Raw genomic sequence first — 14,996 nt, forward strand, 5'->3', positions numbered from 1 at the left:
AACTATGTACAAAGCAAGCTTAACCTCAATTCGCTTTAGTTTGATAACAAAGAGCAACCTCAAACATAAAAGCCAAGATTTCAATAAACACACGAATGTAATCTCTTATTGGAGAATTCTCCTTTCAAAAATAAGCATTTTAGAGAGAAGTTAATTTTTCTTGTCTTTCCTTTTATTAATCTATTTCAGAAAAGAAATCGTCCTCTTCTACAAGAACCATAAATCGTATCAGTGGTATATTAATTCTTTTTGGTTTGTTTTTCTTAACAGTTACATCAGAAACTTTATCATTTTATATTTTAATTCCTAAATGGACACTGTTAAAACATTCGGGGATTAGCCCTAAATCCTTTAACCCACAGGGAGCCCGGGAACCTTGTTAAAGTAGAGAGCTGCACAAAATCTCAACTCTCATTTGCAAATTTTCTTTCCATCTAATTTAACTTTGAAGCGTTTCAACTCAGAGATTTCACCGTATGACATCAACAAAACACTTCAATCAAAATCAAGTTACCTTAGCGCTGCACAGTTCTCCAGATTACTAAAAAGGTAAAATGAGAAATTCACTCTCTTTTCATATTTCCCTTTATTTTCTCTTGATGCAAGGCAAGCCTGTTCGTATTTCAAGACAAATTGCTCTGGCATCTCATTATCCCCAAATGCCGGTTTTCATTCTCGGACACTTGCTTATAAACTAAGCCTTTTCCTGGCATAAACAGTCACTTGCTGCAGTGCAGAATATCAGTTTGGTCAGAACTTTCAATGCAGAAATTCAGGGCGATGCAGTCCAGCTCTCCCAGCACTTACCTTAATTGAAATATTCTCTGTGAAGGAGGTGAGAAATCAGTCAAATCAACCGTGAATGGGGTGGGGAGATGGAAGTTTTCGATCAACACCCTCCAAGTAGCTGCCTGCGGGGCGTCTTTTTCCTGTTTATGTAGAGCCCCTCACTGTCTGCGAGGACAAAAAGATAAGCTGAAATCCTCAGAGGTTCCAGTGAGTAAATGAGGACTAAGCGATGTTTCCTAACGGGAGATCCTCCGCGAGCATGCTGCGTTTGGTGGCTCCCTAACTGCTGTGATAGGCTCCTGTCAGGTCCCTGGAGCCCGGCGATAATCATTGACCTGATTAGCAGGGAACACTCCCTGTGCGCAGGCAACACACGCGGAGGGTTGGTGGGTCCCCTGGGAATCGGAAAAGGCACCAAGGCCACTTGGGAATCTTGTCTTTTCCAGCCTAATGGATGAACTACAGCTAGGACTATAATGTGCAAGGAGATGAGCCACAGTGTTAAGCCATCGGAGGACTTTAAGAAATGTGCTTTCTCCTGCTGTTTTGCAAGGTGCATTCCTGTTAGAGATCAGGTACAGTGAAACAATTAATAGCCTGATAGAGCGGATTTGTAAGAAAAGCCTAAAGCTGAAAAATGTTTAAAGCGATGTGATAAAAGAGATAGCTGCATTTGTCTTTGCTCCGAGCCTGGTACATACTTCAACCTATGTCTACGTAAAATGAATTTAGAGGTTTATCGCAGCCCTCCAGAGTGCAACTCTCTGATTTATTAAAAGTATTCATACTAAATAAGCTGGTTTGGCAGTTTCTTACAGACACGAACACTCAAACCAAGGCATGGAGAATACAGCATCGCTTGTGCAGTTTTTCAAAGAGCATGTTAAGTTAGCAACATACTTACAGAAATGTTTGCATTATACTATTAACCCGAGTAACGTGGGGGAGTAAGACATTGCACCTAACTGAATCATCTCTTCTATTATCAGTTGAAATATCGATTTCTAAAACAAAAACAGAGTATGAGAGGATCCAAAATGTCAAGCACTTTATTTTTTTCCAAAATGTCAACCATTTTAATATAGTCATGTGCCCTTAACAACCTGCTGATATCTATCCACTGACCACCTGAGAAGCCCTTCAACATCTCTGACTTTAAAAGTTACCACTTCCCTGAAGAGATCTAATTTCTCAAAAAGGTCACATAACTAAATGCCAAAGCCCCAAATGGTTAATTTTTGACAGCTCTCACTTCTATAGGAGAAAATTATTCAAATAACATAAAAAGAACAGATGAAAAAAGTCATTTGCATGTCTTGAGGGTGAGAAAAATCTCATTGCCAGGGAGAAAACTGACAAATGTCCTCTCACAATGGTGCTGTGTGATATGTTCAGCATTTCTGCTTTTCCAAGGAGGTTTTCGCTTGGGACATATGGCATTCCCTTGATGTGTGTGTGTGTGTAAGACAGACAGGGTTGGGGGGAGGCTGCATTTGCATTGTAATATTTTAATATTAACATACATCTTGGAAAAAACCGCCAAGTTTCAATAAAGGGGTGCACAAAGCATGATAGAGAATGTGTTTGCCTTACATATTGCCAAATAAATTTCAAAAAAGGATTTCATTAAAGGACAAGCTCTTTGATGACACTTATTGGACAAAATAAAACTTCAGCATAACTGAGTTGCTCTAATAGGACAGACACTTGAACGTAACACAGATGCACTGTGGAGAAGCCCCAGGACAAGGGCTGAGCCTGTGTCCCTCGGAGAGGAGGTCTCTTGCTCCCTCAGCTGGTGGAGGGGGAGAGATGAAGGGAAAAAACTCAGTCGATACACTTCAGGAGAGGGAGAGTAACTTCTGCTGCTGCTAAGCAGGAAATCCATTATCCAATTATAGACTGGCATTAGAGTGTTCTAGTAGAAAAGAGGCTGCTTAAATCAAAATTGATGCACATAAATTGTAAATAAATAGTCAACAGGAAATACAACTGCAAATTCTTCTGTAAGGATCCTGATTAGTGGTTAACACAGCGCTTGTAAATGAAAATCTGATGGATTCCATGGTTCTGATATTTGGTCGGCCATGCAGTTAAAGCCCTCTGTTCTTGTACTGGTCTAAGCCTCATTCTGAAGATCTTTAATAGTGACCTCTTTTTAAAGCTTTTTAATTAAGACGGTGCTTATTTTCTTAAATATGTGGTTTTAAATTTTTTTTTTATTACATTTCTTTCTTTTTGAGAGGCAGAGAGCGAGCCGGGGAGGGGTAGAGAGAGAGAGAGGGAGACACAGAATCCGGAAGTAGGCTCCAGACTCTGAGCTGTCAGCACAGAGCCCGAAGTGGGGCTCAAACTCACGAACCAAGAGATCAAGACCTGAGCTGAAGTCAGACGCTCAACCGACTGAGCCACCCAGGTGCCCCAAGACAGTTCTTATTTTCTTGAACCCTATCCACCAGTAATTATTGTCCCTGCTAACTTCAAGTGCTATTTGAAAAACTACACAAGCAATGCTCTAACAAGTGTACATACAGTTAAGATAACTTTGTTCCATAGTAGAAAGTTTCTACCTGGAAAGCCCCAACGGCATATGACTGCACTGATGCTTCTTCTAAATGACACAGGCTCCAAGTATCTTTCACCTTAAACCTTAAACATTTTCTACAGACAACAGGAGTGATTCTGCAGTGTTCTTTGTTAACCTATGTTGAATAAATAATTGATTTCATGTGGAAGTCCACTTGTGAGTGACAAAGTAAAATGATACTATTATGTGGGGAGTATGGCAAAGATATGGTAGTGATAGTTATAGACACTACATGTGAAATGCTTTCCACATGTCAGATATTTTGCATGGATTTTTACTATAGCTGCTGTCCATGGATCCTTAAAACAATCTCATTAAGCAGATATTATTATTATTACTTTTAAAAATTTCTGTTAAGTAAGCTAAGATTCTGAGAAACTAAAGAAATTTATCAGTGCCTTCCAGCCAGCAGAGAGCAGATTCAGAATTAAATCGCAGATCCTTTCACAGTAAAATCTTGATGTTTAGAAATGTCCAAACACTAAAACCAACAAAAAATACTTGCTTCCAAATGAATAAGAAACTTTTCTTGTTTTTGTGATTTGAAAAATACATTTACATCTTTCAAAAATTAATCTTGTAAATTATGTTTGATAAAATATTATTTTGTAATATTTTAGCCACAGTAAATAGTTATGTATAACTTAGTTGAAAAAGAAATCCAACAACAAAATTTCTTTAGCCTAAACAACCTAGATGTTCCAAATGATGTCATTTCATCAGCACAAATTGTTGCAACAACAAAAAATCTCTTTTGCAATTCATCCTCCCTCTTCCTCAGAAATAGTAATTATTGTTTTCTAAACTGGAAAATGACCCTATCCTAATGCATGGCTATCCCAAGAACACTTACTAAAAATATAGTAGGCCAAAATTTTGATCATTTCTGATATCTTAGTTCTCCAGCAGAAGTAATGCAAGAGCAAAGTTCATAGGAATTGTGGAGTTGAAGAATTCATTTCTAGTGTGTTTATGCATTATCTAGAAGTTTCTTGAACCTCATTTGAATCCTACCATTTCATATGGCCTGCTGAAATTCTCAGACACATTCATAATCTTACAGAAAAATACTGTGACCACACTTTTTCAAGGCTTCTAATAAAAATTCTGTCTAAAAGAAAAGAATGATGATAACTCAAATTAATTCAGACCTTAAACTTTGCCAAGAAATTTCCCACCTATCATCTCATTTGATTTTTACAGGAATCTTTTGATATAACTTACGATAAGTATTTTATTCATATTTTAATGATGGGGAATTAGGAATAAGAAGAGCCAAGTAATTGTCCTTTGGTCTTTGGCACTTAGTGGAAAATCTGATGTCTTCCTTTCCCAGACAAGTCTTACTGGTCTGCACTGTGTCTAAACAATATGCTTGTCAGTGTCACGTCGTAGTCAACACTCCAAATGGGTATCTAAACGGAAGCCAGTCTTTCTTCATTTCCTTGGTCTGTACTAACAAGCGAGGAATTGAGATTATCGTGTAATAAAGAAAAAACATACTCTAAGCCGATAGGAAGATTGTGATTGATACGCACAGAAATTTCTCCGCTTAGATTTCTCATAGGCATTCATGATCTTGATTATTATGATATTAAGATGATTGTGTTGATGTTTGTCTTATGATTCTTATATGAATCTCATCTTGCTTCTCTGTGGACTTCAGATTCAAATATTACCTACCTGCATCATTTTTTTGGGTGACTTAATTATCAGGAGAAAGGAAATCCCAGAACTTTAGTGTTAATTGTTTTAAATTAAAAATAAACAAATTGAGGCACCTGGGTGGCTCAGTTGGTTAAGCGTCCAACTTCAACTCAGGTCATGATCTCCTGGCTTGTGACTTCCAGCCCTGTGTCTGGCTCTGTGCTGACAGCTTGGAGCCTGGAGCCTACTTTGGATTCTGGGTCTCCCTCTCCCTGCCCTTCCCATGCTCAGTCTCTCTCTCTCTCTCTCTCTCTCTCTCTCTCCCTCTCTCTCTCTCTCTCCCTCTCTCTCTCAAAATAATAAACATTAAAAATAAAAATAATTAAAAAGAAATAAATAAATAGTAAATAAAACAAGCAAGGAACCTAGCAAAGTATTAACAAACTGACCTTTTGCCAGCAGCATTGAGTTAACTACTAACACTGGGCTGTTTGGTCAATACTAAGAGATTCTCATATGTTATACCTATTTCAGCCTAGGTGTAAGGATAAGCGTGGAATGGCTGAATTTAACAGCCTTTAAGGTAAATTTTTCACATTTTTGAGGCCTGCTTTATTCACACATGCCCATGAATTTGAAACACTATGAACTCCTGGAAATAAAGAAAAACTCAACTGGCTATCAGAAGCTTGGACTATGGTCAAAATTCCGGCACTACAAGCTTTGTAACCCGGAGCCATTTCAAAAACTTCCAGTTAAAATTTTATTGGAAAATGTGAGGAAATTAGCATATGTTATCTCTACGATTTCATTCAGCTATTAAATTATGTTATCTATTTGGCTAATAATTTGGAATATCTTTTCTACTTAATTCAGAAATAATCAAGCCGCCAAGAAGGAAAGGATATAAGCAAATACACTCTTTCTCCCCTCTCCCACCCTGTCATATCCCTAACAATTTTATTCTATAAGTAACATTATGGCAAGAATATTTTGTTTTCATAGCTCAAGTCACTTAAGAATCAGCCAGGAGTCATTGATTTGATGTTGCACATGGAATACATGAAAAAAAAATTGCTATTTTTTTTTAAGTAAGTATAATCATTCCTTTGAAAGGACACTGTTGTCATATTACACCTAGAATGGATCCTTAGCCTTTTCTTTTATTATCCTGGTCATTTAAAAATGAACGGCAGTTTAATTAAGATTAAAATTAAATTAAGGAACAATTTAAAAATGAACATACCACATCAATATGTTATATTTTTAAATACATATTAAGTTCATTTTTTAAAATGTTTCAATGTTTCTTTATTTTGAGAGAGACAGAAAGTGAGCAGGGGAGAGGCAGAGAGAGAGCGAGACACAGAATCTGAAGCAGGCTCCAGACTCTGAGCTGTCAGCACAGAGCCTAACGCGGGGTTGGGACCCACGGACCATGAGATCATGACCTGAGCAGAAGGTGGACACTTAACCCACTAAGTCACCCAGGCACCCCAAATTCATTTTTTTAATGTTCATTTATTTTTGAGAGAGAGAAAGAGAGAGAGAGTGTGCATGCATGCACAAGTGGGGGAGAGGCAGAGAGACAGGGAGCAGAGGATCTGAAGTGAAATCTGCACTGACAGCTGACAGCCTGATGTGGGGCTTGAACTCACAAACTATGAGATCATGACCTGAGCCAAAGTGGGACGCTTAGCCCACTGAACCACCCAGGTGCCCCAATATATTTTGTATTCTTAAAACCACATTTGCACTTCAGTAGGAAGTTAATTTAAAATACAACAAAAAAACACATTACATAATTAAAAGAAAACAAGTGACTTTTGGTAGACACAGTTGCTTGGTATTTTACCCCTTTCCTGTTAGCTCATATTGATTTTACTTTGCATCTTATAGATATGATTATAAAGTGCAAACAAAATGAAGTAAATATTATGTACAACCTTAAGATTATTAAATTCAATTCATATCAAATTCACTTAAAAACCACTGAAAATTAGTGATGTCTAGAATTATGTGTATAAATTTCTTTTCTTAATTTTTTTAATGTTTTATTTATTTTTCAGAGAGAGAGAGAGAGAGAGAGAGAGAGAGAGACAGAGTATGAGCTTGGAAGGGGCAGAGAGAGAGAGGGAGACAAAATCCACAAAGCAAACTCCAGGCTCTGAGCTGTCAGCACAGAGCCCAATGTGGGGCTCGAACCCGTGAACCACGAGATCATGACCTGAGCCGAAGTCAGACGCCCAACTGACTGAGCCATCCAGGCACCCCTATGTGTATAAATTTCAAACCACACACATTTTTAGCAATGACCAAAAACAAGTTATTAAAGAATTGCACATAAAATACTACATAATGAACAGTATTCCTTAATAGAATAAAAGAAAGGTGTGTTTATGTCCTTATTGAGCAGATATTTTGACCCTCTGTGGAGAGCCAGAAAGGAGGGAGGGGAAGCCCAGTGATTGTAAATTTATGGAAGGTAGAAAGATCTGGAAGTAGTGGAGTGAAAAGTACTATCAAATGAATTTCTGTTCATTAAAAACTAAGACTGGGGCGCCTGGGTGGCGCAGTCGGTTAAGCGTCCGACTTCAGCCAGGTCACAATCTCACGGTCTGTGAGTTCGAGCCCCGCGTCGGGCTCTGGGCTGATGGCTCAGAGCCTGGAGCCTGTTTCCGATTCTGTGTTTCCCTCTCTGTCTGCCCCTCCCCCATTCATGCTCTGTCTCTCTCTGTCCCAAAAATAAATAAACGTTGAAAAAAAAATTAAAAAAAAAAAAAAACAAACTAAGACTGAAAAAGTCCTAATTTACATGGACCTCTTAATTCAAAACTATATATTTAATTGTTTAAAGTCATTTCTGCTACCATGCATCTGTTAGCATCAGTAAAATTAAAAAGAAAAAAAAACTATCAATACCAAGTATAGACAATGATGCAGAACACCTGTAACCTTCACACACTGCTTGAGGGAATATAAAACATACAACCACTTTCAGCAAACATTTTGGTCATTTCTTGAAAAGTTAAACATACACCTCTTATGTGATGCCACTATCTCATTCCAAGGTATTTATCCCAAAGAAGAGAAAGCATCTGTCCATTCAAAGACTGATATACAAATGATTGACTTTATTCCTAACAGCAAAAAATTGGAAACAATCCAAATGTACCAATAGATACATGCATACAGTGAAACACTACTCGTCAGTTAAAAGGAAAAAAAAATACTTCTATACTTGAAAACTGAACCACACGGTCTTTATGTTGACTGAAACGAGCCAGACACAAATAGTATATAAGGAACTACTATATAATTCCATTTATAAAAAAATTAAAGATATGGAAACTAAATCAAAATGCCAGAAGCCAGGAAAGTGATTGGTGGAGGATGGGGGTACAGCAAGGGGTCACAAAGAGATGGTGAAAATGTGCCATATCTTGATTACGGTGTCAGAGGTATACACATCTGATTTGCACTTTACATGTGTGGAGCTTATTTTACAGGCTACACTCAGTAAAGGTGCAAAATTACACACCTTCCTCAATTTTTCTTCAATGAAACATTACTGTGATTAAACTGTTCATGCTGTATTACATCCAGAATAAGGCAACAACGCGCACGCCTTGAACTCTACTTCCTAGTTTCTACAGGAGCCATATTTGAGATGGAATAAAACCACCTACTTTATATTTCTAACAGTTTCTTAAGTTGTACACAGCATTCCTCATTCAATCAAAGTTTAAGACAACTTTAAACTTAATGTCCTGGTACCTATTCAGATAATAGTTCAGTAAAATTTTATATAGGCAAATAAAGTGCTATTCCATTTCAAACAATGGCTGCTGTGAAATGCTTAATTCCTTCTTGATACACGTATATCATTGTCCATTTATTTCTAACTTCTGTTTAATGTGTATTGAAATCTCACCATACCGTATCTTCAGCGTCTATGCCACAGCAGGTGACTCTATATTACAGAAAAATAATTGAGCTTTCTCAGGCTCTAACCGCATTTGACAGGCCTTAAGCTGAAAATACTTTATATAGCATCGTAAAGCTGATATTGGTACAGAGTGGCTTTACAGGATCTCCCTCTTGTTCTTATTTACTTATTTACTAAATTGAACTTTTTCTTTGGGTTTCATGGTGACTCCATTAACTTCTGAATACCGTTGTCTCCTTCCACCCGCAGTTACGCTGACGGTAATATCTAGTTTCCTCTCCTGTCAACTTGTTTTTTTTTTTTTTTCCACTCTCGGCAAAAGTCAATAATTTGCTGCCGCCGTGTCATAAAGAACAAGGGACTTCTATCTGCCTTGCTGACTCTGTTTTCCTTATTAAAATATTTCAACTCTCCACAGGAATACAGGGTCTTAACATACCCCGGACTGAAATAACATTTGTACTCTCTTGTGTACATCAAATATATGGACTTAAGTTTTTGTAATAATGGTGCAGTGGTAAAAAATTGTGGTGAAAACAGCAGCAACTTGGGGGGCTCACTCTCTGGGATGAAAACAGTACAGCGACATGACATCAGCAAACGGTACTTATGGATGCTTGGGCCACTTGCTTAAATCACATTTGCCTTCATTTCCTCAGATTAAAAAGGAGGATTAAAAAAAGTATGAAATGAGTTCATGGATATGAGGGAATCAGATTGAATGAGTTAGTAGATATGCAGTACCAAAAAGGTAACCTACAAAATAAGGTCCCAATAAAAATTAGCGACTGTTTTTAGTCAAACAGGCAATATACACACTATGAAAACTCAAAAGAAAACTTTTTTCATTGCTTAATGATGATGTCCAATTGGATGTAGGCTAAATATGTCATACTTTTGGGTATATTGTGAACCCTAAGGAAAATATTCCCATTAGAGATGTAAAATGAAATTATACCATGATATTTTTGGCAATTATGTTACAAAGCATAATAGAAACAATTCTTCTGGACACCTAACTGCTAATATCAAGGGAACAATTTTGACATTTGTAACAAAAGAGCAGGTATATGTGTGTGTATACATAAATCGGATGACTTTAGAGATGTTTATTGAGAAAATATTGTGCATCATGTCATTGCTTATAATAGTGAAAAACTGCAGATACTAATGTATTGATTAGATGTAAATAAGAAAATCTGATAAATGAATGCATCATTAGCATACATATATCAATATTTTTTTTAATTTTTTAACGTTTATTTATTATTGAGAGACAGAGACACACAGAGCATGAGCAATGGAGGGGCAGAGAGAGAGAGACACAGAATCCGAAGCAGGCTCCAGGCTCTGAGCTGTCAGCACAGAGCCTGACGCGGGGCTCGAACTCACGAACCGCGAGATCATGATCTGAGCCAAAGTCGGTCGCTTAACCAACTGAGCCAACCAGGTGCCCCGATCAATATGTTTTTAACGTGGGAAGGTTTTCAACTGGTTTTTAATAGAAAAAAGCTGATTATCATATAACTTAAGCCTATTTATACATTGTTTAAAAGGTTTTATATGTTTTTATTTACTTCTGAGAGAGAGAGAGACAAAGCATGAGTTGGGGAGGGCAGAGAAAGAGGAAGACACAGAATCCTAGCAGGCTTTAGGCTCCGAGAAGTCAGCACAGAGCCCAACACAGGGCTTGAACTGATGAACTGTGAGATCTTGGCCTGAGCCTAACACTTAACCCACTGAGCCATCCAGGCGTCCCAACCTATTTATACATTTTTAAAGGAAGGTTATGCATCATGAGAAACTCAAGATTTTTTCTTGATTGACATTGGAGTTTTGGTAGGCTAACTCACCATTTCTTGTTCCTAACAAGTGTAAACTAGAGAAAAATGAAGAAAACGCATAATCTTCGATTTGTTTTACTTATCCCTCCCTCTTCCGATTTTTTCTCCTTTTTTTGTATACGTCTATGCAAACAAAGGGAAGAAGGAGCTACAACTTACATTCTTACATAAAGTTCAGGTTTAAATATGTTAAGTTAAAGTGATACATGACTTCTTTCAGAGTGGATGCTGATTCTCTCATAGTTCAGTTTTCGATGACACCAGAAGTTGCATCAACTGAAAAACATCAGTACCAACTTCTGATGGTTGACAAGTGGTATTGGCTGTACTCTCATTTTCACTGTATCCTCTTCCATCAAGAATGGATAAAAATCAATAAATCTGATTCCAATCCCATAGAGAAACAGGTCAGCTACCATATAGGGGTGTGGCTTGTGGGATGAGACTGTAGCCAGAAAAAAAAAAAGATATAAATATTTTGGTATTGGGTAAAATCCCTCCCATGCTTTTGTGTAATCTGTTTTTCACTTTTGAATGAGCTCTGGAAGTATCATTGTAGTGAATGGGTGAAATCTGAGATGCCTGGTGAGCACTGGAGAAGAAATAGACGAAGAACCCATTTCCTTTCACCTAGTTTCTATTGTTTTCCAACTTTCTATTACAAAACTTCAGACAAATATAAAAAGTAAAGGACATAGTATTGATAGACACCTACGCTCACATCATCCGGCTTCATCATTTGGCTATTTGTGGCCAATCTTGTTTCCTCTATATTCTCTCACTCTGTTCTTGGACACAGTTGAAGCAAAACCTAGATGCAATGTTATCCTGTCTCTAAATACTTCAGTGTGCTGTGTAAAAGATAAGGGGTCCTTCCCCCCCGACCGCAACATATCCATTGTATCATTAATGCAGTGTTGTGGGTTTTTGTTTGTTTGTTTGTTTTTGTTTGATTTCTGGCTTTGGCTTTGGCTTTGGCTTTGGCTGTAAGTGACTAATGCTATTAGGAATACCATGACAATATAGTCTAGCTCACTATCTTTCTGCATTTGGACTGCCGTTGTGTTCCCTGTAGTAGTAGAGTGTTGATGTTATTTTATCGCACCCTTCAAGAAGAGGTTAGCTGGCCAATAATATCTGAAATTTGATTCCAGAAGCTATTACCCTAATTTACCAACGTGTCCTACTGATGGTGGTTAAGAGTAACATCTGAAGGCATATTATTTATTATAAAGCTTAGAAATTGACATGTCACTCATTTGTCAAGGGAAGCTCCATAGTCCCCAGCTGCTTATCGAATAAAATGTATATTTCTTGCCCATTATTAAAATTTCATCTTGATCTGCCTATACAGTAACTTCCAACCATTTCAAAAAGTCTCTTGAATTGTTATCAGAATACAATTTCCTGATCTCTGCATTTTTATTCTTGGGCTTACCTGATTTCTTTCCAAACTTCAACATATGTGTTTATGTAAAAGGACCTATAGTATTTGACAGCTCTCACAGTGTTTAATGTAAGTACCAGATATAGAGTAGACCCACAGTAAATTCTTGCTGAACACACGGTATAGTGCCCTATTGAACAAAATATTGGTTTCCTGTAACTGGCAGATGTTTACCAGCTCCATCATTTTACTATTCTGTTTAAAAGCAGCACAGAGAAATCTTTGGGGAATTAGACTTCCAGATGCTTCTGCCCTGCTTGGGTATATGAAAAAGCTTTCACAATTCACCACACTAGAACTATCTCATTCAGGGCAGTTATCTCACATGGGTTACAAAGCAAGGTCCGTTTACCATTATCACATAGTGTTATTTTTCTTATCTAAAGACCAAAAATTAGGGGCTTGATTTCTAATGGAGAAAACACTGGTTATTTTAAGGTACCTTTTTATACACGTCATCTTCCATAATGATAAAAGAACTTTGCAATTTCATTAAGTGTTGTTCAGTCTTACTCTGTATGTATTCTTCTCCACTTAAAAATGAGTTATTTTTGGGGTGCCTGGGTGGCGCAGTCGGTTAAGCGTCCGACTTCAGCCAGGTCACGATCTCGCGGTCCGTGAGTTCAAGCCCCGCGTCGGGCTCTGGGCTGATGGCTCAGAGCCTGGAGCCTGTTTCCGATTCTGTGTCTCCCTCTCTCTCTGCCTCTCCCCCGTTCATGCTCTGTCTCTCTCTGTCCCAAAAATAAATAAACGTTGAAAAAAAAATTTAAAAAAAAAATAAAAAAAAAATGAGTTATTTTTAAATTCATAAAATTGTCATTTTAAGTCTGTTTTTTTTACTAATTTTAAACTCAGTGTTATGGATCTGAAAATATAAGAATTATATATTATTAATAAACATTTCTTGAGAAAATTAATATTTCACAATTTATATCTTCATTTATAATTAAAGCATGCAACTTATTATATTAACGAGAGGACAAACATACTCACAACTAGTTGCAAGATGATGGATTGTGTTAAACTTAAGTTGCTACACTCTGCTTTTAGTGGCTTTAATTAAGAAAAAAATCACATAATTATAAAACTTACTCTAAAGCATGATGATTTAGCAATAATTTAAATGCATAAAATTATAATAAGAATGGGAGTAAGATTTTTATAAATAACTTGAAGTAATTCTACTTATTCCAGAATTATTATGACATAAGCTTTATGTTTTCTCTCCAACACTTACAATTAATAGGAAGACTATTATCCTTGTCCGGTGAACTTTGATTGCTTTCAAAGTTTGCAACTTGATGGGAAAATTCAGGCTTTTCTGAATTGAGTTTTGACATGTTCTTGAATGAACATCTTAGCTAAGGATCTCTATGGAGGAAGCCCTCTTAGGACCAACTCCTCAATTCATTTTTCGAAAAGGCAGGGGAATACATGGGCTGGTCAAAGGTCATAATGTGTAAAAATTCTGATGTCTTAGGGGTAAATACTTTATGCTCAGTAGGTCTGAGGTTTGGTAGTGAGCATAAGAGACTCAGACGCAGAAGAGCCCTGAAGCTTGTGGAAGTTGAGGGTGTCTTTAAATTGCCCTGAGCCCTGACATAATCTCTTGACCATCACGGTATCAAAAAAGAAGAAAATTTTAGTAGTCTAATACAAGTATTTCTGTTTGAGTTAGTACTGAAGGGCATCCTTATGAGAGATTTTTGCTGGTATGGTTTTCATACAAAGTAAACACAGAAGCACTCTTGTACCACTGTGTTTTGTGACCTGGTATACAACACAGAGACATCCACTAGAAGGATTTAATTTTTTTTAATTTTTTTTTAATGTTTAGTAAATTTTTTTTTGAGACAGAGAGAGACAGAGCATGAGCGGGGAAGGGGCAGAGAGAGAGGGAGACACAGAGTCTGAAGCAGGCTCCAGGCTCTGAGCTGTCAGCACACAGCCTAACCTGGGGCTCAAACTCGTCAACTGCGAGATCTGACCTGAGCCAAAGTCGGACTCAGAAGGATTTCATTCTTAGGTTTTACATTACACCTCCTGAGTATTGCTGTTATGCAAGCAAGCAAGACTTATGACACTCGTGTAGGTAAAGGGGGTTCTTATAGTAGAAACTCTGCCCTAATCTATTTGGAATTCAGTGTTGGGGCTTTGCCCAGCTAAGCACTACATACAATGGCCCCTCAGTATTCCAGAACTACTGAGGAAGACATTAAATCAGAGGAAAGGCAGACCTTCAAGGTAGTGTAGGAAGCCTATAAAAAACTGACATACCCATCAAAGCTACTTTGAGAGGCAACATCCTGCCAATAAAAGATATTCTGACTGAATTGCCAAGCAAAATCAGGGGCAAGTGTTTTGCAAGCCATTGAATCACAAAGCATAAATCCCATAATAGGGACATTCCAGAAGAAACCAATCATTATCAGGAAATTTGTCACTGCCAGTGGGCACTGGAGGCTTATTTCCAGGAGGGAAGCAGGTGAGAGCTAATTAGGGACACAGAGTTATACCAACAGCTACTTCTTTGCAGGACCTGAACTCTTGCCAAGAACAAGGTTATAGAAAGTTTTTGCTAGGTAGGGTACTTAGATTTAGTGTAACATTCCTCAAATCAACAATGTTAGGACATGGCTTATTGAGGATTGCAATTCATCAGTTACTCCAGAGCCTTCTCTGAAAGTCAAGCTCTTTGTGTATCCTGATTCCATATAACATGTCCATTTTATA

General features: G+C 37.5%; 1 protein-coding gene across 1 annotated transcript in view; it reads right to left on the reverse strand.

Annotated features, from left to right (window-relative positions):
• CDH12 (cadherin 12) overlaps positions 1-14,996 on the reverse strand; it is a 1,058,455-nt gene that overhangs the window by 392,135 nt on the left and 651,324 nt on the right. The window contains exon 3 of the mRNA XM_040492478.1: positions 808-954. The gene's annotated coding sequence lies outside the window, so the exon portion shown is untranslated. The remainder of the gene's footprint in view (positions 1-807; positions 955-14,996) is intronic.

Source organism: Herpailurus yagouaroundi, unplaced genomic scaffold (assembly GCF_014898765.1).
Source record: "Herpailurus yagouaroundi ecotype Mexico unplaced genomic scaffold, PumYag 29, whole genome shotgun sequence".
Taxonomy (NCBI): domain Eukaryota; kingdom Metazoa; phylum Chordata; class Mammalia; order Carnivora; family Felidae; genus Herpailurus; species Herpailurus yagouaroundi.